The 22,702-nt window shown below is 34.1% G+C and overlaps 1 pseudogene; it reads right to left on the reverse strand.

The window, feature by feature from the left end:
* Nucleotides 1-17,711: 17,711 nt before the first annotated feature.
* On the reverse strand, nucleotides 17,712-22,099 carry LOC127150722 (uncharacterized; annotated as a pseudogene).
* Nucleotides 22,100-22,702: the final 603 nt, after the last annotated feature.

Consider the following 22,702-nt stretch of genomic DNA (forward strand, 5'->3'; position numbering starts at 1 on the left):
AATTTGGTACAAGATTGTTTAGACTGAGTACAGATTGTTTAGATTTGGTATAATGGTATAAGATCGTTTATATTAGGTATGAGGTTACAAGATCGTTTAGACTTGATACAAGGGTACAAGATCGATTAAACTGTGGTACAAAATCATTTAGACTGGTACAAGATCGTTTAGACGGGGTACAAAATCGTTTTTCATGTGTGTGTGACCAATTAATTGTGAGACATTTTTGTTATTTCACGTTGTGGGCCATTTCCTTTTTCAAAATTGTTCTATACTGTGTAAATATTTTCGCGATTTATTCTATTTTTGAAAAAAAAAACCCTAAAATTTTGATATAATTAATATTTTATAATGCCATATAATATGCGATGTATATGTATTTTAATTTTAAAAAAAACAATTAAGTTCATAAGATGAAATATACTCTATTAGCATTAATGTTTTTAATTATAAATTTTGAATTTTGAATTCAAAATCTGGATACTAAAGAGATAAAAATGTTGTTTCAAAGTTTTCATTAATTATTTGGATCACAAAATTTAGAAATAATTTTCGAAAACAAAATTCAGATTATCTACAAAATGTATATACACTAAACATGAAGATAGTTTATCTAAAAACATAAAACAGAACTACATGCCCAATTTTCTTTAAACCTATTTTTTTTTCTAATGAGAACATACAGAAACAACATCTTAACCAAAGACAAAAGTTGTCCCCTAAATAACTAAGGTAAACCACTCAGCATGAAAACAACCAACCCTGTAACTTCTTCGTATCCGATTTACGCTCGACCTAAGTCACGCTGGATACAACTGATCTTGCTCGAGCAAAGTTGATCTTTCCAAAAGGCATCCATATTCATTTTCCAACACCCCTCAACAGGGGGTTGATTATTGCAATTCTCTAAGGCATACCTTGATGAGCCTTATGAACAAACTTTGATGACTCAGAATGGTAGGATGATAGATGTACTATGGCTATGCATAGGGATTTGTAGTCATAGCAGTGAGCAGTCCACCTAGGATGGGTGCAAGGCTCAAATCCCCAATGACTAAAGTTATCCCTCAAGGTAGGACTTGTTGGCATAGGACTATTTTGCAATTGCCTCTTAGCCAACACAATCAAACAGAGGAGATAAGCTCACCAAGCATACCTTTGAGCTCAATGATCTCCCTAGTTTCTTCTTCCTATTCAACAACTTGCCTCACAAACAATGCATAACACATACTATGCGGTCTGTTAGCCACGACAAAATTGACACAAGAAAGACAAAAGCAAAAGCAAAACAAATTTTAATTATAAATTTAACAAAACAAAAAACAAATGGCACTTCCTTGACAATGATGTCATTTTTTTGGTAATTTATCGTCATATGTAAACCTCAATCAAACAAAAGTAATCTATAAATTATAGAATCTTACTACTATTACTACGTTGGCATAGCAATAGTGGAAAGTCCAAGTTGATTAGCAAGGAAGCATGTTTAGTTTTCGTCAAGCTAAATCTCAAGTTATCGCTAGATAAATGGTTGGGGGTGTAAACCCTAGACTTCTTATCCTTTTTGTTTTTGTTTTTTTTTTAAAAAAAAATTAGTAAGTATGCTAAGTAGTTGTGTTGTTGTTGTTATGCTTTAAAGAAGGAAAAAGAGTGAAAAATTTGACTAAGTATTGACTTGTGAGCAAAGTGTTGTTATGTGGCCAAGTAGGTGTCAAGAGAACCTCTTTAGAGCATGGGAAGGCAATGATAGGGCAATCAACATGATGCCTTAGGTGGCCAAAGTTGTGCTAGGTGACATGGGAAGAAGTGTGTTGAGCTAAGAGACTATGCGATCAAAGAAATGCCCATCCGGTCAAAAAGGGTGCCCATGCGTGCAAAGGACATCCAAATAACCTAAAAGACAAGAGCGGTAGTTGGAGCTAATGTGACAAGAAACAAATACTTTCTACACAAACAACTGTAGAGGAAGAAAGGATGTGCAGCATAGCGTAATTAATTTGTCGCCTAAATATGCCTATAAGTACCTCCAACTCCACCATGAACGACAATCAGAGGGGGCTTTGCCCTAAGGGTGGGTAGAAGGATGAGTTTTAGAATCCTTCTCCATCGATAGTAGTATTTCCTATTGCTTCACTTCTTTTCGATCAACTTATGAGTGAGAGCTTAGAGAAATATTAGAGAGAGAAATTCACCACCATTCCCCTAACTTGTAAAAAAGCCAAGGAATGCATGACAATGCATTCTACAGCTCAACACCTTTTTTACTTTCCATTTTTGAATTTTTTGATGTATTTTTTACTATTATTATTTTTATGGCCAAAATGCCTACATTAATCAATACAATGCATTTTTTATTCATTGTCATTCTCTCATCTCTTTACTATTCACATCTTGTTGAAGTGTTATAAATTGTTATGTACTTGATAAAGGTTCTTTAATTATAAGACTCATCGTGTTTAGCTTGAGCTTAATACTAACACTTGATTCATTTTGAGAGGGAATCAAGCATTGGTCACCAACTATTCAAAAGAATAAGTAGCAAAGACCTCGGTAAACATGCACATAAGGAAGTTTGGAAACAAACTTCATTCTTGCGTTTTGCCTCCATCATTTGTATCTCGAAAAGAAAATAAGTATGGTGTTTAGTAAAGGTGACATTAGGCTGGGTCGGGTCGAATTTTCTTCAAAACTAACCTGGCCCGAAATGTACAGTTTATATACTAACAGAGCTTGACCCTCATTCGGGTCAGGCCGAAGCAGGTTAGGGTCAGGTTGGTTTTTTTATTTTTGTTCTGCTTTTACTCCTTCCCTCCTTCCCTCCTTCCTTTGTGATGCTAAATTCCAAAGAAAGAAAGGTATTGTGATGCTAAATGATGTTAAAAGTTGTTGTGATTCTAAATATGCATAAATATGTATTTCGTGATGATTCTAAATATGCATAGTAAATTCTAAATTCTAAATAAATCATAACTAACATAAATATACATAAATTCTAAATTCTACATGATTCTAAATATACATAAATTCACATAACATTTTTGTGATAACATAAATTTCTAAATTCTAAATGCACACCAAACTATGAACGAACATCATTCTTAAACTTGTATGGTAAATCACAAAAAAGAAGTATTCTCAATTTACATAAATCATGCATAACATTCTCTTTGGCCTACAATTAAATTCATTGTCTATGTTATGCCTTGTTCGTATAACCCAAAGTGCTTCCATCATTGTGCTTCAAGACTCTAAAAGAAATAAGATTCAATATTTAACAAGTTAACAATTTAAGACAAAAAATGTAAATAAAGATTTGAGAGTGGGGATTTAGACCATAGAGTCATGATACAAATTCTCAAATGCATCTTCCATCTTCTTTTCTATGTTAATGAATTCTAGATCAAAATGATAAACTATTAGCTTAAATAAGATAATTTTAAATTTTAAATGTGCACTTCAAAAAGAATATTATCATAGTCAATTTCTTCACTTATGTCATCCAAAGGTTTAGATTGAATCCAATTTTAAGCACAAATGAGTGCCTCTATAGTTTAAGGAGTTAATGAACTTCGAAAAGAATCTAACATCCGTCCTCTAGTGCTCAAGGTTCACTTAGATGGCATAGTTGATATAGGAATACTGTAGATGTCCCTGGCTACTTAACTAATGATATTAAATCGAGACGAATTCACCTTCCACCAATTGAGCAAAACTAAATATTCATCTTCTATACGAGCTTCATTTAGATAACGAGTCACCTCTGTTTTTTAGCATCATCTAGATCTGTTTTGTTATTTTGTTTAAATTTATCATGAAAAGCAGGAATTGTGTTATAAGATCCACTAGATGAGATAGAAGTTACATTTCACTTTGACTTTGAAAGAAAAATCCTAGATAGGTGTACAAGATTGTGTTTGTGAATATTTTTCTTTTGACATTGATATTCTCATATAATAATCATCACAAAATTGACGAAATGCTTCTTCAACCTTATTTGTCCATTTTTGCACAATCTTCCTAAAAATATTCATCAAAACAATAATTCACATAAGTTAGCTTGTACCTAAGGTCAAAAATTACATAAACATATAATAATAAATTGGTCTTCTCACTTGTAGTTATACCCACATATTTGTTGAATTTTGCTTGCATGCTTAATGTCATCTGACTCAATAATGCATCCTCATACAATGAGTATTCACGAATTATTTCTTGGATCAAACAAAGTTCATGAAAAAATATGTTTGAAGTCACAGACATAGATGTAGAGAACTTCATAGTTACCTCTAAAAAAAGTCTTTAGGAACTTTACAAACACTTTTGCATTATCCCAATCACCAGTGATGGGAATATCATCTTTTGACAAATAACTAGGGTCATGCTCCTCTAATATTTCAAACGTCTTTTGACAATTAATTGCTCCATCTACCATAGTGAAAGTTGAGTTCCATCGTGTTGGAACATCTATTGTAAGACAATTTTTTGTTGACATCTTATCTTCTTTAACAAAATCTTTAAATATTTGCAGTCTTGCAGGAGATGACCTAACATACTTCACAACATTTCTTATTTGAATGATAGACACATGCAAATTTTTTAAAGCATCACTAACAATTAAATTAAGGATATAAGCACAATATCTAATGTGAATAAATTCACCATCCAACACTAACCCATTTCTACCTCTAAACTTTTTAATCAAATATGCAATGGCTGTATCATTTGAACTCACATTATCAACTGTTACAGTAAAGAGCCTATCAATACCCCAACTTTCTAAGCTCTTTCTAGTGGCTCTATCTATGGTATCTTCTTTATGATTACCTATTTGACAAGAGTTCAAAATTCTTTTGTGCAAGTTTCAATCATCATCAATTAAATGAGCCGTTATAACCATATAATTAATATTCTACATAGAAGTTCATGTATCAGATGTTATACAAACTCTTTGGCCACTTTGAGTTAATGCACTTTTTAACTTTTTTCCTCTCACATATACATTTGAAAACAATCATTTGCAACGGTTACTCTCGATGGAATCACAAACTTTAGATTTAATGTCCAAAAAAATTGATGAAATCCTTTACTTTCTACAAAGATAAGTGACAATTCATCTAAGATAACCATACAAGCAAACACTGTTCCATGATTTTCTTGAGTGAAGGATGTAGCCATCAAACTACTTTCACAATCTCCCTCACCTTCAACATTATCTTCTAATTGATTTGTGTTTCTTACATTTCTCTAAATGTCTTTTTAGATTAGTTGTACCATTTCTTTTGGAATCACAAGCATATGTAGCCCATAGAGTTACAAGCAGCCCTAGGATAATTAGGATCACATCCTTCTACTTTTATAAAATGTTCTCATGTCGATGATGGTGGTTTAAATGGTTTCTTTTTCCTAACAATTTTACTGAACTAGAACAACTTTGTTTTGAAGTCTCGTCTACAAAGAATGAAGTCATCCTATGGAAATAAAATTAAACACAACTTATAGTGTGAAAATGGTGTGAAAATGATAGACACCAAAACAATCAAATTAAACAATAACATATCATATGTCATATAAATCAAGCCATTCAATCATTTTTCTATTGAAAAAAAAAACAAACAAACATTAGAGTAGAAACAACAATTGAAAAGCAGAATTGCATAGCTATGATTTTGTCTAAGTGAATATAATCTTAGTAACATGTGGCTGGAGTTATTGTTTTGAAAGCAGAATTCAATCATTTTGATTTTGGATTGTATATGAAATTTTAAGTCATTAGTTTGTTCGACTTGGTCGATAATAACCTTGAGTTAGCCAATTTGTTAATTCTTTTGACTAGCCATGGCATAAAGCTTCGTTTCTTTTATTAATGTCTAAATTGATGAAGAACAAGGGGTGTTTTTAAGTTTTTCGGCAAAAGCCGTAATTTTATTTGGCTTAATGAGCCACTCAAACCAAACTTTCCACCTTAATTATTCTACCAAACACAACTCAAAGGTGCCAGAATTCAATTTGATTAGATTTTCAGGGAGCATGATTTTAGTTCAAACTTGGATTTTAATCTTAATTTGGATTTGGGAAGTTTTCTGTTGAGATTTTTTAGTGGGTATCTACCACAATCAACGAGCTGGGAGAAGGGAAAGAAAGCTTCACTTTATTATTTTTTAATAAGACCAAAAAAAAGAAAGGGGAAACGGTATTCATAAATAGAGTTAATAAAGGGAATGGATGAACACAGACTTGAATCATACTAAATTGCTTCCAGCCTTCCATATAACATGAAGAAGAACAATAAATCAACGTGGAAGAATCCTTGCTTGAATAAAAAAATCATCGATTCCACAAAGGAGAATGAACGGAAGATCCACGATTCCACGAAGGAGAATGAACGAAGGATACCCACATTGACGATCCAAGAACTAGAGCTCAGAGTGAAGGAGAATGAGCGAAAGTGCAATTTGAAATCCCACGCAGAAGGACACAAACGAAAGAAGAACCATGCAGAGTAATCCAAAATCCCACAAAATCAAGTGATTTCTTTAATTTAACCTAATAAGTGAATAGTCGAACTGAATTGAACAGAACTAGTTCAGTTTGGTTCTATTTGATACTAATATTACTGTAACTTAGTCCAACCCAAACCAAATTGAGTCATCTGGTTCGATACATTGGTTCAATTCGGTTTGGTTCAGTTTTTTCATCCCGAGTGTTTAGGCACCAAAAGGTTACTCGACTTAAATAGAGAGGAGATGTGATGCTATAAGTAAGGAAACCTAGATATAAATCGCATAATTTGTCTTCATCATTTATGTCCTGAACAAAGAACAAGTGTGGTGTTTAGCCGCTGAGAGGTTACTCGCCTTAATTAGAAGATGGTTAAACGATCTATATCGCATCAAGGAGTATCTCATATAGCTTAAATCGACTATAATGCGGAGACTTTCCTTGACCTTCTTAATGCAAGTTAGTTCACATTCCATGATGATTCCATTTGACTCCACCTTCTACAGAATCCTCAGTGTAAATACTAGGATTTATATACTTTTACTTTTATACTGTATAGATTTATACCGCTTGGAATTAGGAGTAGTCATTATAACTAAGTTACATAGAAATTCCTTAAGTTTGACCCTGGACTTACCAAAAAACCTCTTTCTTCACTTTCACTTGGGCAAGAAAGAAGAAAACTTGTACTAAACATGATTCATTATGCATTTAACTATGCATAGGTAAGACATGCACCTTTTATCGCATAACCCTAACCTTGACCCCAGCTTAGTCGCACCATTAGAACACACCATGATACATCTACAAATCAAATTTGCAATGCATATTATGCAACAAACAAGCAAGGGAAAACATCGACTAGCTTATAGATTAATGCAACATAATAATGCAACTTACACTTTTAGAATTTATTTAGTGGGCCAACACTAACTTATAGGTTAAACAAATTTTATTACACAACCCTGGAAACAAGTTAAGAATATATACCATTAATTATAAATTAACGCTTAAAAAACAAAATAAGAACAAAACAACTTGACTAGCTTCTTAAATTAAGTCATTTGTACATGACGTAGCTTTATCTTGAATTACTAATAACTAAGTAAACAAAATTTCAGCAAACTGTCACAGTAGGTTGATGTCAGCAGGTTAGACTCAAGGATCACAATCTCTTTCTGAAAAGTGGAAAACATCTACAAAAGGTAAGCTAAATAGTCCTGTGAGTGACAGTTTTATAAACATGCTTTTGAAATAGCTAATCTTTAAAAGTTAACACTTAACATAAATAATTTATCAAACTCAAAAAATTTATCTCAAACTTTCTCTTTCAGTTGCTATACCACAAAGAATCACCAGGACGAAAACGATAAACTAGGCCTGGAAACCCTATCCCGTGATACGATACTTATGCGACAAAAATCTAGGCATTAATGGTGCCCTATCTCGTTATATGCTATGATGAAAAAGATATATAAAGAAAATACATGCAATTGATTGGGTTCATGAAAGAAGTTTTTACCCAATCTCACTACAAAAAATATTGATGTAAAAAAATGTAATATAGAGTAAGAGAGATGTCGAACCCAAGAGACTTTGTGAAAGAATTATCAATTCATATACAAGAATATGCTTTGTGCTTAGTGCCTCTAGAATTTGAACATTAATTCAAGAAATCTTGGGTGATCAAGCAAATAAGAAAATAATTATTTACCAAAATCAAGAAAGAAAATTCAACCAAAGATCAAATAATACAGCAACAAAAAGATGCATTCTCAAGAAAATTAACTAGAGCATCATTTCCAAGAAGGTACCTTAGTTGCTCATGTTCTTCACATTAGGTCAAAGAAATTTACAATAAAAGGCTGCCATTTCTTGAAAAAAGATTGACATAATTTTATTTATTTGGTAGAGAGGATTTTACAAGAGAATTTTTGCTTTAAGAATGTGTAAATCCAAAAATGAAGTGCTAATTATGAAAATACAAGTGAAAATAGGCTTAAATATACTATCAAGTCGCTTGGGCAAGGGCCAGGCGTACACGCATGCAAGTTTTCTATCAACTTTATAGTACCACAAAGCTGGGCCTCGCTGACATGAAAGCCACAACATTGAGTTGGGCGCAACGATGCTATTTTAATTTGACAGCTACTACCTTTTGGTGCTAGGCTTCTGATTGTTTATGAAATTGTCTTTTATCTTGTTTTGGGTCGTTTTTCCCCATTGTAGCTTTGAATTAAGCGATTATTGTTGCATTGGGCTCATTAACATGTTTAATTCATTATTTCCTAGAAAATGGGAGATCTAATGAATAAGTAGTGAAATATCGAAAGTGTTAAGCTATAAAAGGTAGGTCAAATATAGTTGCTTGTTTTCTTATGTGCTATATTTTTACAAGTATTATGCTCGTAGATTTATCATGAAGAGCTCTAATTGAGCGACTATTAGGTGACTAAATAGGGTTATGCATTAGAAGGTGCACTCTTATTCATGCGTTGCTAAATTGCTAAAAATAAAAGTTATTGCGCAAGTTTTCCTCTTTATAGCCCAAGTATAAGCAAAGAGAGGTTTCCTGGTAAGTCTAGGATCAAACATAGGGAAACTAAGTTTCAAATCTATCCTACCGAGCATTAAATTATTCGGTATATGCTATATAGTATAATTATGAACAATATACTAATTGTCTTAACTATTTACACTACTATGTTTGGCGGTGCAAGGTGAGCATGGTGAGATGGAGCAATGGGATATGAACTCATTATAGGCATGGCGGGAGGGAAAGGTTTCATAGTCTAAACGCAATGATTTTTGCTTGAATACTTGAAGGCAATACAAAGCATGTATTAACTAGGAATTAGGACGAGCAATCTCTCAGCACTTTTGTCATACTTGTTCACCTTTCGAGATGCAAATACATAAAGTTAAACTATGATTTGTATCTAATCGTCTTGAATGTGCTATTAGTAACTTATCCTTAATTAAGGTAGGTAACCTCTTGGTGCTATTGCCACACACAGTATCCTCTCGGTAATGTATGGAAAGCATGAGTTTGGCGATAAAATTATATCGCTATAAACTTCTCGCCACTTGCTTAGCTAAATGCAGTTCTCACTTGTCAAGCGATTACAATCTATATCATCGTTCTACTCTCAAATGTACAATGTTAAGATATTCGCGTTTAACTTAGCAAAACTCATAGTACAACCATTCGAATTCTCTAAGTATTAAAAACACATTTAATTACTAGTTAGCTTACAAAACAGATTGAACATGGAAAGAATAAGAAATATGGGAGAATGAAAGAAGAAATGCATTGCTTTAATAAAAAAAAACTTTAGGCCTCTCGGCCATGGTGTTCATCTTACAAAACAACACAACAAAAATACAAACTACAATACAAGAGAAGATGTTACGCCGCACAGTCTGATTTTTTGTACTCTTTGGCTCTGATTTTTGCCTATTGATGAGGGGTACGATGGAAGTGATGATTCTCTCTCTCTTTTGTTCTAAGCTCCAACCTAAAACTCAAGGAAAGGGAGAAGACAAAGGATGTAAGAACTTGCTCTCCGATCAAATGTGCATACCATGTTCTGAAGTGAGAGGCTCTATTTAAAGGCGAGGGTTTATGTTGACAAGACGCCATGTGCCATTAAGGCCTCTGAAATGCTGCAACAGCACTGTGCAGACGTTCTTTTGTCCTTTCTTTGAATTTTTCGCTAACCAATTTTGTATGCTAGTGCCTTAAATACCTAGCTTGTACTTCTTTTCGCCGTAAATGTTGAACGTGTCTTCTCACGTAAACATGATATTGTCGAGTTGCTTCACTCCTTTTTGCTTAAAATCCTGTGATTAGAGCACTAAAACATAGTAAAAGGGATACGATTCTTTTGTATCATGCATTTCGTAGATTAATCAAATCGCCTACTTTTTCCTCCACTTTCTTCTATTTTCATGTGATAAGACTTTATTATTTTACTTAAAAGATTATAATAACTTGTATTTCTACAAGTTATCAATAGTTCTAACAAACACCCTTAACTTTACTCTTGATCTTCTCGAGTAAGGAAAAGAAAATATACTAACAATCATTTGTGCATCGTACAAGTGAGTCATGCATCCTTAATGAAAATTAAAGTCAATCATTCATGCATAAAATTGTGATTTTCTAAGAAGCTGCTAGGATTAAAACCCAAGTCTTAACAATTCCTCTTATACTTAAGCTTGAAATCAATCAAACATTCTAAAAAATAAGCATTCAATTAATGAGGATCATTTAAAAATATTTTTACTCTGGTCACATGGAGTGACAGTTGGGACAAAGCGTGATAGTAGTAGTTTCACTCCAGGTGTGTCCAAAGGAAAGAATTGTAAGGAAAAGTCTAAAGGAAATTCATTTCGAGCAAAAAATCCAAAAAGTGATTTTCAAGAATCCATATCCAATGATGTGGAAAGGTAGTTCTATAATGAGTGTCAAAAGTTTCATCAACGGCAATGTCTTAAAATAATAAACATTTTTTCGGTGTAAAAAGCTAGGATATTTTGTGAAGGATTATCCACGTTTAAGTTCAAGACAGCAAGAAGAGCAAAGAGTGATGTTTCGGTCAGTTAATCAACCTAAGGTTGCTTCGACAAGTGGAGGAGGTCCCTGTGATATCAAGCAAAAAGGAGTAAGGAAGTGACTAAGTGTTGTTTAAGTTTCTTTGTTACATAAATTTAAATTTTAAGTTCTAAAGTTGTCATGCCCTGCCCCGCATGCTTCCTTGCCTCTCAATGCGACACGCAACGCGACTTAAGCAGCCCTAACGCCTCAAAGTGAAACTCTAGAACGCCTAACTTAAGTCCTTGAAACTTGGCTTTATCGCCTAGTTTAACTTAACTTCTTTAACTACTAAGCGATAAAAATGATACAATACAAAGAAATAATAACAAACAACTTCTCTTTTATTAACTTAACATAATGCATTCTACAATACAACTCACATGCTCCCTTACGTACATGAATTATAACACAAAGCTTTAAACGTCTAGTTCAGTTTCCACGCTTGGTGGCTCACCTTACTTAGCCCAACTTGGCCTTAACTCTTAGTGTCCTAGTAGAGGAAAAAACTTAAAACGTAAGTCAAAGCTTAGTGTTTGATAGTTTTTTTAAAACCTTTATAGTCAAAATATATAAAATCATTTTCATAAGCATGGCTTTCATTGCCTCATTTCATGAAAATAGAAATACACATTAGCCCTTCATATTCCTTTCCTCCAAGAACATGAACCATTCCTATGCATAGAATATTGTGATGTCCTTTTCATCAACAACATCTCTTGGAGAATTTCCTAGTTCATTTTCTGTTGTTTAGGCTGCTAAGTTCAATACGCTCCTTTTATGCATTGGCCAACTTCACTCTACCATGCAGTCATTTCTACATGGTTGTCTTCACTCCTTATGTGCACATAATAGTTAGCTTCATGATAAGATTAAGATTAATGGTTTACTTGCAAGCATAACATACATTCATCAAACATAAACTTTACTTAAAGCATAACACAAGCTTTCTTTAGAAATTATTTTTTTCATAATATTAATGTATGAGCAACATTACAAATCAACAAAAAACTTAGAAGAAAGCTCTAAAGTCTTCAAAAATATTAGAAAATCATATTAGAAAATCGCTTATAGACTAAACTCTCTTCTTCAAAACGTCTAGGGTTAGATCTCTTATTCTCACATAGTGAGTCTTCTTTTTAGCAGAATATCTCTAAGAACTTAGCATAACCTCCTTTTCTACTAACCTCTTCTCCTATTTATACTAATCCTAATTTGGATTAGTCGTCCTTAAGTTCTCATAAACTCGTTAGCTTCTTCTTAAAGTAACACACGTGTAAGCTTAATATTTCTCATGACCATGCTTAGCATAAGTTCTTGAATATGGCCCATTAATTAAGCTCAATTAGAAAATTTCCTAGCATTTTCCTAACTCTTCAACGCCTAGCTCATGTCACGTTGAACATCAAAATGCCTACTGTATCTTACTTGTAGCTTGCCTTCCTCTCGTCGCCTTACTTCAATGCACAACTCAAGACGCCTAACTCCAAAATCTTTTACTCACTCTTGTTTCTAAAATGATCCTTCTATTCAAATATGTGTCTCACAAAATTTATAAGTATGTAATCTTTTGTTCTAAGTAATATAAGTTTAAAGTGGTGTGTTCTTTATTGCATAGGTTTGAAATAAGGTGTGAAGTTTTGTGTAAGGAAGGATTGTTTAAATTTCAAGGATAAAATTTCTTAAGAGGGTAAGAAATTGTAAACTATTGACCTAAGTACCCCTAAGACTTGCAAGAACTTAGTACAGGAAAATGAAATTGGGATTAGTAGAAAACATGAAAGGATATTATATTGAAAGTTGGTTGGTAGCCAAGCGACATGATTTAATTGTCATTGTAGCCAAGGTTGTTAACAAAATTCAAAATGCAGCTAAGTGTTTGTTAGGTGTTTGGCATACTCCTACGCATCCAAGAGGGTCATGTAAACCTCTAAGGATAAGAAATTGGGTAACCAAAGGTTAAGCATTGTGTAGCTTAAGGATAACCTCTGAAAGGACAAGGTCAAGTGTCTATTGTAATTGCTAGGCAAGATGCAAGGATGGATGGTCAAGTATTGCTAGGTGCTTGAAGTTGCTAGGCGGCAAATTGTAAAAGGAACCTCTAAGGACAAGGTTTGGCAAGGCACTTAGGTAAGTGTGGTTAGGTGAGAAGGATACGCTAGGCGAGCTACCCCCAAGCAACCAAGGCAAGGTAGCATGTGTGCAAGGCTAGGTGACATGATTCTAATAGGCCAAGTGAGCTATGTCGAAAACTATACGTTTTAAGGTTGGATGTCATGCGACCAAGTGAGTGTTAGGCATTTTGGTATTACTCTTTAAGGTGGATTCCAGGTATCTAGGTATCCAGGAGTTTAGGAAAATGGCAAGGAAGAGGTCGCTTAAGACTTCCATGCAAGAGCCAATATTTAAGGGAACTTTGAAAGGGAAGTCCTCACAATTCATATTGAAGTTTGACATAATTCTAATTGAAAACACTCTCTATATGAGTCCAATTTGAGAGGTTAGGTTATTCGACCAAGGGAATGCAAGGAAGATCTTCAATCATTAAAGAAAATACTTGAAGATTATTTTTCTGGTGAATTGGAGCAATGTTAAGTTTTAGAGGACTATAGAACGTATCCCTTTGAATTGTAAGCTGAAATTTAAAGATAAGATACGTAATACAATTCTAAACAACTTTGTAGAAGGAAGTTTTCTCATTTGAGTTATGAATTTTGATTTATTGACCTTCAAATATGGACTTAGGTTCTAGGTAAGAAAGGAAATTTAGCGCAAAATTGAGGCTTGGGTAAGAGACAAGTAGAGCAAGGTGAGTTGTGCGTGCAAGTCAGGAAAAAAGAGGTTAGTTGGGCATTTAAGCATCCAAGTGATAGGTCCACTGCACAACTAGGCAATATAAAGCGCCCGCCTAAGCCAAACGTCATGCCTTGCACGTAAGGACACACGTAATACACAAGGCGTGCGGCGTGCCAGGTATGAGGCTAGCACAAGGCAAGGCTTCCCAAAGCCCTGTGCCCACGCCAACCCCCTGCCACCCATGGTTTGCACCAGCCATGCCAAATGAGCATTTTTTATTTATTTTGTGATATATTTGTCAATTTTGAGTAAAGTTTGGATATTTTCTCTTAAAGTTTGGTTAATTAAGGCTTAAATATAGATATTTCAAGACAAGAAGAGTTTGAAGAATTTTTAAGTTCAAGAGTTGATCCATGTGTTTGTAAGTGACAAAATGATATTACCTTATATATTTTGTAAATGTTTAGTAAAGCATGAGTTTAAGCTTGAGTTCAAAACTATATGTTTAAAGAATGATTTATAAACTATTTCAAGCATGTGTTTCAAGCTATGCTTTCAAACATATTTTCATGAATCTATGCCAGTATGTTCTATGTTACTCTCTATGACCTTATGTGCACATAGTGGTTTTTCATTAATGATATGAAGGTTGACGAGCTTATGTTCCTTGTATCAATGAAGGTGTAATTCTTTAACGACAATGATAGGTTGTTATGGATGTAAGTATGCAAAACAAGATATTATTTCTAGTCTAAAATAAAAGAATACAAGAATAGAGAAATACTATATGAAATATGAGGGTTAGGGATTACCTCAATCACTTTTCGAAGTTATCTTTTTAACCCTTCTTACCTTTATGGAAATTGAGAGTAGTATGGGGAAGAAGGGTGTCGAACCCTAGAGAGCACTTAGGATTCAAAACTTCAAGACTCACAAACAAGGTCGATTAGTAGCTTCAAGATCTAAAAGAAAATTAGAAACACAAAAAAAGGGGGTTTGTGGAAGTAATTTTTGAACTATAGTAAAAAACAAGCATGAAGGGATGATTAGTGACAACAAGTAATTCAAGCAAAGTTTTTCTTTCAAGTTTAGTAGAGGGACTTTTTCTTGGGAAATTACCATGTTTCTTATCATTGAAAAAGAAAGAAGATTAATTAATTCTTGAATATACAAGAATGGAATTTTTACAAAAAGAAAGTAATCAAATCTCTATTAAAACATGATTAATCTCACTGACCAAAGCATGTTCAAACCGAGGCAAAATTTATCCTATTCAAGATTTGCTAAGGAGGGGATAGCCACTACCCTTAGCAAAATTAATGCCCATTTCAAACTTGTTATGCAAGAATCAATTAGTAGAAAATTAAAGACAATCTCAACAATTAATTCAACATAACAAACCATTGCAAATCAAAATTTAAGTTCAGCACTTTAAGAATTTGTAAAGAAATTTCAATGAAAAATTGATGGGAAAAACTTATATGTTTTATAGAAATTTCAAAAGAAATTGCAAAGTGAAACAAACAATCAAATAAAAAATTGAAAAGATATAGAAAGGAATTTAATTCTCAAAGAAAACATGGTAATTTAACCCAAGAAAAAGTCTCAAAAGATTACCTTACCCCATGAAGATTAATGAAATTCTTGAAGAAATGTTGAGGAAAGAATCCATTTATTTAACAAAAGTAATCTTTATTGATAGAGTTTCAAGAATTTGCTACAAGAATTGAATGAGAAAGAGAGTGTTTTTTTTTACCTAGAATTTCTTCTCTCTCTCTCCCAAAAAATATGAGGGATTTTATAGAAGGTAAAATGGGAGAAAAAAGTGGAATTAGTTTTAAAAACTCTCATTTTGCAGTTAATTTTGGGGAAAATGATGAACGGGTTTGGATTGGGTCTTGAGTTGACCCAATTGAAGAGAAAAAATAATAATAAAAAAAAGAATTGCAGCTGCTGAGATTTGAACTCACGACGGGGGAGAGGCGCGCGCGGACGAGGGAGCGACACGTGGCGGGCATGTGGGTCGCGACCCGGTCGGGGATCAGGTTGCCGGGTCGAATTTCGTGTCGAATTTCGGGTCGGGCGGAAAATGAAAGGAAAAATAGAGGCGCGCCTGGGGTTCGAACTCGTAACTTCGCGGCGGACGCGTGGCGTGATCTGGTGATGCCACATGGCGCGATCGGGTTCGTCCAATTTTCCAGTTTTGCCCTTGAACTTGTTTTTTACCGTTCTTCTTCGTTATAACTCCGATTTAAGTGATTTCAGTGGAATTGGACTCGTATCAGGGTGAAGTTTCATATTTTAGTGAGTAAATGGACATTTTAGTGAGTAAATGGACAAAGGTTGGAAAAAATGAGTCTAATAATGTCTAAAATAGCCCTAACAAAATACCCCCAACTTAAGACTTGTTCGTCCCGAGCAAGAAAATTAAAAATGTGCTAACATTCAGTCATTCATCATGCAAGGGATTCACATATTATTTTGCAAGAATTGAACTCAAACAATCATGCAAAAATTTTTACGATGTTTTCAAACAAATATGCAAACGATGTTACTCATGCCTTAACAATTCAACAAAGTAATTTTTTATTATCAACTAAATATTCAAGAGAAGCAAGTAGTCAATTTGAGGTTAATTTTTTAATAAAGTTCATTTATTGAAATCATGTTTAGATAAAACATCTAAGTTTTGCTATTTCGACTCACTAGACATGCTTCGAAAGAATTAAAAATGTCCTAGGCTTGTTTTCCCTCTACTCTGAAGCGGGAAGGATCCCTCTTTAAACTTGGCGCTTAGTCAAAACATTGAAACTAGCTAGAAAAATTCTAAGATAGAATTGTACGGGTTTTACTAAGGCAAAGGATAGGCTTTTTCCGTAGGGATTCGTACCTCACTAACATCGGGTAATCCTAACTGATCACGGAAAAAATCCTAAAACGTTCGACTTAATCGTACTTTTTTTTTAGAGAAGTATTTTGCTAAAAGTATGCATTTTGCTACTTTTTTATTTTTTGGATTCTATTTTTGGTAGCAAGCTTTTTGCTTAGCTCCGGCTTGGCTAACTCTAATCTTGGATTTAATCTATTAGGTTCTATGATTGACCGTTCTTTCAAGGTGACAACAAGCGAATTTAAGCATTCTATCCTTTTCTAAAGAGTTCTAGGTTCGTCATGGCTCGACAAAGGGGTTTTTTCTAATTCATGAGTCAAAGGGATGAAAAGTTTAAAAATTAACCTCAATTTCATAAATTGCTCTTTATCCTATTTAAAATCAAAACAAAAATTGCTAAGAGAGGTGTATCATAGGCAATCATCATAAGAAACCTTGCAAAAAAAAGTTAACATCCATACATTTTCTTTTGCAAGCATTCATTCAAGCAAACAACATTCATTTCATTCATGCATTCAGAATAATACTCAAAAAAAAAAATTGGGTCAATTTTAATCTACCCAAGTCATGCAAATGCTTAAAAGAAGAAAACAATTAGCAACCTAGTTTAACTACTAGTTACCCACCCCCAACTTAAAAACTTTGCTTTGTCCTCAAAGCATATTTATGTAAAAAATGTATGAAAATACCGAGGAACAGAAAACTCCCCTGGATTTGAGGACTTTGATTTTAAAGCTTGCTTTAAAGTGAAGTGGTTGCTTCCTTTTATGATTCTTTGATTTCTTCAAGTGAAATAGCCCTATATATTAAAAAAAAATTCTCTCAATTTTATTCAATGCAAAAGTAATCTAGGAAAAACTAAAAAGACGGAAATTAAAGAAAAGTAAAGACGGAAAGCGATAAAATTTTTGACGCCTGGCTGCTTCAGCTTTATGTGTAGAGAGGGAGAGAAAGTGTTTCTATAGAACATTGTTGTACGAATTTCCCTTCATGGAATATTTTCAGTCTATGCCCATTTACTTTGAAATTTTTTCCTGTGTCAAGACTTTTTATGGAAACTACACCAAAAGTAGAGAAATCAATCACAACAAAAAGACCAAGCCATTTAGATTTAACTTTCCGGGCATGAGTTTAATAGAAGAATTATATAAAAGAACTTTTTGCCCTATTTCAAATTCCTTTCTTAAGATTTTTTTATCATGCAAAAGTTTAGTCTTTTCTTTGTAAATCCTAGAATTTTCATATGCTTCTAATCTTAATTCTTCTAATTCTAGCAAATCTAGGAACCTTTTCTCACCGGCTTCTAAGAGAGATAAATTGCATTGCCTAATAGTCCAATATGCTTTATGTTCTATTTCTACAGGGAGATGACAAGGCTTACCATACACAAGCTTGAACGGAGATGTGCCAATTAGAGTTTTATAGGCGGAGGCTCCAATCCTTTCTTTTTGTGTTGACGGTTTTCTCTAGGATATTTTTTATTTCTCAATTAGAAGTTTTGGCTTGTCCGTTCGTTTAAGGATGGTATGGTGTAGAAATGCGGTGTTGAACACCATATTTTCTCATCAAGGCTTCAACAGTCCGATTGCAAAAGTGTGTTCCTTGATCTCTAATGATTTCCCTTGGGATACCAAATCTAGAAAATATGTTAGAAACTAGAAATCTTGAGACAACAGAAGAATCATTAGTCTTCGTGGGGATTGCTTCAACCCACTTTGATACATAATCAACGGCTAATAAAATGTAAAGATATCCAAAAGAAGAAGGAAAGGGACCCATAAAATCCATGCCCCAAATATCAAAAACTTCACAAGTAATAACGGGGTGAAGGGGCATTTCATTTCTCCTAGATAGAGATCCGGTTCTTTGACAGTTTGCACATGATTTACAAAATGAAAAAGAATTTGCAAATAATGTTTTCCAAAAGAATCCACTATCTAAAATTTTTCTAGCCGTTCTTTTAGGACTAAAGTGACCTCCGCATGCATGATCATGACAAAATGATAAAATTGATTCATATTCATGCTTGGGAACACATTTCCTAATGATTTGGTCAGAACAATATTTCCAAAGACATGGTGGTTCCCAAAAATATTTTTTAGCATCACTACATAATTTGACTTTTTGTGAAAAAGAAAAGTCTGGAGGAAAGTTACCCGTGACTAAGTAGTTTACAATATCGGCATACCATGGTGCTTGAAGATTTTTTTGAAAGAGATGTTCATCGGGGAAGTCTTCTCGAATTGGCATACTTTCTTGCTTTTGTACAATTCGACTAAGATGGTCGGCTACAGAATTGTTGGCTTCTTTTCTATCCTTGATGGTTAGGTTGAATTCTTGCAAAAGTAAAACCCATCGAACAAGCCTTGGTTTTGATTCTTTTTTTGATACAAGATACCTAACCGCTGCATGATTAGTGTAAACAATTACTGGGGAGCCAATAATGTAGCTTCTAAACTTATCTAAAGCAAAAATGATAGAAAGAAATTCTTTTTCAGTTGTGGTGTAGTTAGATTGTGCTTGGTTTCCTAGATGCATAGTATATAGCATGCAATTTTTTATCTATCCTTTGTCCTAAAACAGCTCCTAATGCTAAGTTGCTTGCATCACACATTATTTCGAAAGGTAAATTCCAATTAGGAGATTGAAGGATAGGGGTAGAGACTAACCTTTGTTTGAGATCATCAAATGCCTTCTTACAATTGTCATCAATCAGAAATGGTACATCTTTTTGCAAGAGATTAGTTAGAGGCAAAGCAATTTTAGAAAAATCTTTTATAAATCGTCTATAAAAGTTGGCACTACCAAGGAAGGATCTAACATCTTTTAAACATGTTGGATATGGAAATTTTTGTATACGTCAATTTTTGCTTTATCTACCTTTATTCCTTTGGAAGACACTAAGTGTCCTAAAACTATACCATGAGACACTATGAAATGACACTTTTCATAATTCAAGACAAGGTTAGTTTCTATGCATCTATGCATCTATTTAGAATTAATTCTATACTGGCTAAACATGCATCAAAACTATCACCATAAACTGTGAAATCATCCATGAAAACTTCAATAATGCATTTTTTAATAAAGTTGGAAAATATGCTCATCATGCAACGTTGGAATGTGCTCGGTGCATTACAAAGACCAAATGGCATACACCTAAATGCATAAGTTTCATAATCACAAGTAAAAGTTGTTTTCTTTTGGTCTTCACATGTTATAGGAATTTGGTAAAAACCGAAAATCCATCTAAGAAACAAAAATATGATTTACCTGCTAAACGTTCTATCATTTGATCAAGAAAAGGTAAGGGGAAATGATCCTTTTTTGCTACCTCATTGAGTTTTTGGTAATCTATGCACATTCTCCAACCATTTTGCATTCGCATCGGAACCATCTCACCTTTTTCGTTCTTCACAACAGTCATCCCAGTCTTCTTTGGGACCACATGAATTGGACTTACCCATGTACTATCTGGGACGGGGTAGATAATTTTGGCATCTTTTAGCTTTAGTACCTCTTTCATGATAACTTCCTTCAATGTTGGTTTAAGCCTTCTTTGAGGTTGGATTTTTTATTTTGCTCCCTCCTCCAAGATAATACGGTGCATGCAAAAAGTGGGAGATATGCCCTTGATGTCGTCAAGAGTCCAACCAATGGCTTGCTTTTTCTTCTTCAAGACTTCGATAAGTCTTTCTTCTTGTTTTTGGTTTAGTTCCCTTGAGATGATTACGGGAAACGTATTCTTTTTGTCTTAAGAATATGTATTTCAATTGTGGTGGGAGAGTTTTGAGCTCAATCCCTAGCTTCTGTGGAGAAAAGAAAAGATTATCACAATTATTTTTTTCTAAAGCATAGTCAACATTGGGTTCTAACAATTCTCTATTTTCAACAATTTCTTGTTCAAAAAATTCATCATGTATAGACAATTCATCAACTTCATCATGCAATTCTAATGAACATAAAGATAAGCATTCATCTGGATATCTCATGGATTCAAAAATATTGAATGTGACAATGTCTCCATCAAACTCTACACTCAAGGAACCTTTATCAACATTTATAATGGCTTTTGCAGTTTTAAGAAAAGGTCTTGCTAATAAAATAAAGTGAGACGGTTTTAGGCATGCTTCATTCATTTCTAATATGTAAAAATCCACCGAAAAAATTAGTTTGTCAATTTTCACAAGGACATGTTCAACTATTCCTAATGATGAAATAAAAGATCTATCCGCTAGTTGTATGCATACACTAGTTTTTTGTAAATTATTGATTTCTAGATCTTTAAAGACGTTGTATGGCATGACATTTATGGATGCTCCTAAGTCAAGTCATTGCATGAGAAATTAGCCTATTTCCTATCACACAAGGTAGAGAAAACATACCGGGATCATTGCATTTTTTCGGAATATTACTCTTTAGAAGAGCCGAAACATTTTGACTTACCATTGGTCTTTCTTTGGTTTTCCTCTTGTTGGTACACAACTCCTTTAGAAACTTTGCATACCTCGAGACTTGTTGGATTGCATCGAGAAGGGGCAAATTGATTTGCACCTTTCTAAACATCTCCAAGAGTTCTTTCTCCTTGGGTGTTTCCTTCTTTTTTGGAGTCAACCTAGAGGGCGAAAAGGAGGTTTAGGTATGTAAGGAGTAAAATCATTAAGAGGAGATTTATCATTTTTAATATTAGATGGTGAGGGGTTTGTTTCAACATTTTCTTCCTTGGACTCATTCTTACTATTAAGAGGTAAGAGTTTGGAAGTTACCTTTTTCTCTTTGGTGGTGGGAGTGTCAAGAATCTTACCACTCCTTAGTGAAATGGCACTTACATTAGCATGGTTCGGTTGAGCTGGAAGTTTGCCTTTCCCATCCATCTTGCTTATGGCGGTAGTAAGTTGAGTCATTTGTTGTTTCATCTTTTGTTGAAAAGAAAGAGTGTTAATTGCCAAAGCTTTGATAATATCTTCAAGATTCGTACCTTGGTTTGAAGAGGTGGATGGTGCTTGTATATGCTTTTGGTTGTCATTCCCCCATCTTAATTTTGGGTTGTCTCTCCATCCCGAATTGTATGTATTACCGTGGGGGTCATATCTTCGAACAATGTTTACATCCTCGATCACCTCGGGATATTTGTCATTTGGATGACCAACCAAGCCACAAACTCCACACTTGGTTACTTTAAGAGGAGTACCTTGTACAAAAGAAGTAAGAAGAGTAGTCATATTTAACATTTGTGATTTTAATTCACTTACCTCTTTTGTTAGAGAATTGTCAAGCTCCGATGCTCTATTCTCAAAGCTTTGAGAATTTTCTGCCATTGTTAAAATGAGCTCCCGTGCTTCGATGGGGGTCTTGTCGGCTAGAGCTCCTCCGCCGCCGCATCTACTGTATTTATGTCGGAAGACAAAAGACCGGAGTAAAAATATTGAATATAGAAGGGTCGGAAATATGATGGTGAGGAAAGCTAGCACAAAGCTCTTTGAATCTTTCCCAGTATTCCGAGAGGGATTCTTCAAAGGCTTGTCTTATCCCATAAATTTCTTTCCTAATATTGTTTACTCTAGAGGCGAGGAAAAATTTCTCTAAGAATTTCTTTTTTAGACTACCCCAAGTGGTTATGGAACCCAGTTTTAAGTAGTAGAGTCATCTCTTTGCTACATTCGTAAGGGAAAAAGGAAAGGCTCATAAATTTAGTTGTTCTTCCGAGATGCCGTGAGGCCTCATGGAATCACAAACCATATGAAAATCCTTAAGATGTTTGTGTGGGTCCTCTCTGAAACTTCCTTTAAAGATGGGAAAAAGATGGATAAGTCCTGGTTTTAATTTAAAAGGTTGAGTGGTTGGGGATATGACTATACAAAGAGGTCTTTGGTCTTCATCGGGCTCGGCAAGCTCTCTAAGGGTCTTTTCTCTAACTTCAC

The sequence above is a fragment of the Cucumis melo genome, chromosome 8, assembly GCF_025177605.1.
Source record: "Cucumis melo cultivar AY chromosome 8, USDA_Cmelo_AY_1.0, whole genome shotgun sequence".
Taxonomy (NCBI): Eukaryota; Viridiplantae; Streptophyta; class Magnoliopsida; order Cucurbitales; family Cucurbitaceae; genus Cucumis; species Cucumis melo.